Source organism: Alosa sapidissima, chromosome 8 (genome assembly GCF_018492685.1).
Source record: "Alosa sapidissima isolate fAloSap1 chromosome 8, fAloSap1.pri, whole genome shotgun sequence".
Classification (NCBI taxonomy): domain Eukaryota; kingdom Metazoa; phylum Chordata; class Actinopteri; order Clupeiformes; family Clupeidae; genus Alosa; species Alosa sapidissima.
The window spans coordinates 9,710,944-9,713,443 of record NC_055964.1 but is presented as its reverse complement, the minus strand read 5'-3'; the positions used below and the strand labels follow the sequence as shown (position 1 = coordinate 9,713,443).

Genomic DNA, 2,500 nt, shown 5'->3' with positions numbered 1-2,500 from the left:
ATATGTTCACACACACACACACACACACACACACACACACACACACACACACACACACACACACACAGACACACAGAGAAGGATAATGACACACACACATACACACACACACATACAGAGAGAGAGAGAGAGAGAGAGAGAGAGAGAGAGAGAGAGAGAGAGAGAGAGAGAGAAAGAGAGGAGAGAGAGAGAGAGAGAGAGAGAGAGAGAGAGAGAGAGAGAGAGAGAGAGAGAGAGAAAGAGAGACTCTCACCCACTCTGAATATACAGTATGAATCAGAGAAACATTTATACTGGAAAGACACTGAGAGCAAAATTCAGCGCACGCACGCACACACACACACAGCTTTACTTACCTTGGGGTCTACGTTGAGAATTTTACGATCTTGTTTGTTTTTGAAGAGCAGTCCAGTGGAGTTTTCTGCTATCACCTGGTAATTGGCGCTAGCATTTGAGGTGGACACCTGTGTCTCCCAGTTGTAGAAACTACAGACACACACACACACACACACACACACACACACACATACACACACACACAGAGATCTGATTAGATTGCTTATTTCAGTTAGATACAATGTTTACACACACACATTCTTGTGTGAAAGAAAAAAAAAGACAGTGAATGAAAACAAAGAAAATGACCTGGAAATGACACACACGTACGCACATACACTTACCCACACACACACGCACATACACTCACCCACCCACCCACACACACACACACACACACACACACACAAACACACACACACATATGCACATACACATACCCACACACAACGCATGCACACACATACACTCACCCACCCCACCCACACACACACACACGCACACACACACACGCACACACGCACACACATGCACACACGCACACTCACTCACTGAGAAACCCAGAGAATGTAATGAAGGCAGATAAAACCCAAACTGAAATGTCAGTAAGTTCTTTGAAAGAACATAACACAAAAAACAAGTAATATATGAATATATAAAGAACAAGCACATACCGTATCTAAAATGGATTGAATACCTACATCCATCACAGAAGGACATTGATTCTGGCTACATTTGTTTTTCAAATTATTTATGTGAACAATTTACAATAATACCAGTAAAATTGGGGTGGAAGAAGAGGAGAGAGAGAGAGAGAGAGAGAGAAATAGATTGTGAGAGAGATAGAACAAGGGCAAGTGAGAGGGGGAGACTGAGAAAGAGTGAGAGAGAGAGGGGGAGAGAAAGGGACAGGGAGAGAGAGAGGCAGAGAGAGAGAGAGAGAGAGAGAGAGAGAGAGAGAGAGAGAGATAGAGAGAGAGAGAGGGAGAGGGAGAGAGAGGATCTGTTTCTAATTTGATGAGTGTTAGGGGTGGCTGAAGGACAGTCATTACGCTGACAGAACTGTGGATCCTCAGGAATTCCATTTATTCCCAGCTTTGGATTCCAAAATAAAGGAGAGATTAGCCAATGGCAACCGTTTGGATCCACCTTTCCTTTCCCACTTAACTGTGTTGACACAAGCGCAGAGATGTGTGTGTGTGCGCGCGAGTGTGTGTGTGTGTGTGTGTGTGTGTGCGCTCACATTGTGTGTGTCTGTGTGTGCATATATGTGCACTTTTGCACTTGTGTGTGTGCATGGGCATTCTCACGTGTGTGTGTGTGTGTGTGTGTGTGTGTGTGTGTGTGCGTGTGTGCGTGTGTGTGTGTTATGGAGAACATGTGAGGGCCCTGGAACAGGGAAAGCTAACATGAGGGAAATCAAGCTGGGAGAAATGCAAACCGTATGTGCTGATTGACTTGTCGGGATCAGTGCACCAAAACAGGCCATTGTTCACAGCGAGGCACGGGGCTCCATAAGCTCACAGCTGCCTTTTTCAGGTCAGAAATCAGGAGCAGGTGAGGAGGTCGTGTGAAGGTAAAGTAAATGGAGGGGATTGGTAGCCCCCCCCCACACACACACACAAACACACACACACACACACACACACACACACACACACACACACACACACAGACACACACACACACAATCACATGCTTAAATAACCCGGCCCCCCACACACATACACACATAATGTTGCAATCTGCAAACGATCCAATGGGAAAAACAAAACTACCACATCCAAGAGTGATACTCTTCGTACAATACAACAGAAAGTAAGCAAGTGAGTAAGTGTTTCAATAAATACAACCTCACAAAAGGAACAAAACAAACGAATGCAACTGCATTTCTGTCCTGCTGTTTAAAGGGAAAGTGTGGCATATCCAAGCTGGGCCCAACTTTTAGATGTGCACCGTAAGTCTCTGAGCATCTCTTGACTAGCCGCTCTGTTCTGCTCTGCTAGTGCTACTTTATGCCTTCGTAACAAGACTCCCACAGCCCAGCATGGGAGCTGGACCTCTACTATGGCTCTTACAGTACAAGTTGTGCACATTCCCTCTTTAAGCAAGAGCTAGGTGCTTTTACATACATATTAGTGTAAAAAAGCATGGGTTTTATATG

At 45.1% G+C, this 2,500-nt stretch overlaps 1 protein-coding gene across 1 annotated transcript in view; it reads right to left on the bottom strand.

The window, feature by feature from the left end:
- cfap299 (cilia and flagella associated protein 299) overlaps nt 1-2,500 on the bottom strand; it is a 69,002-nt gene that overhangs the window by 3,431 nt on the left and 63,071 nt on the right. The window contains exon 4 of the transcript XR_006033470.1: nt 357-486. The gene's annotated coding sequence lies outside the window, so the exon portion shown is untranslated. The remainder of the gene's footprint in view (nt 1-356; nt 487-2,500) is intronic.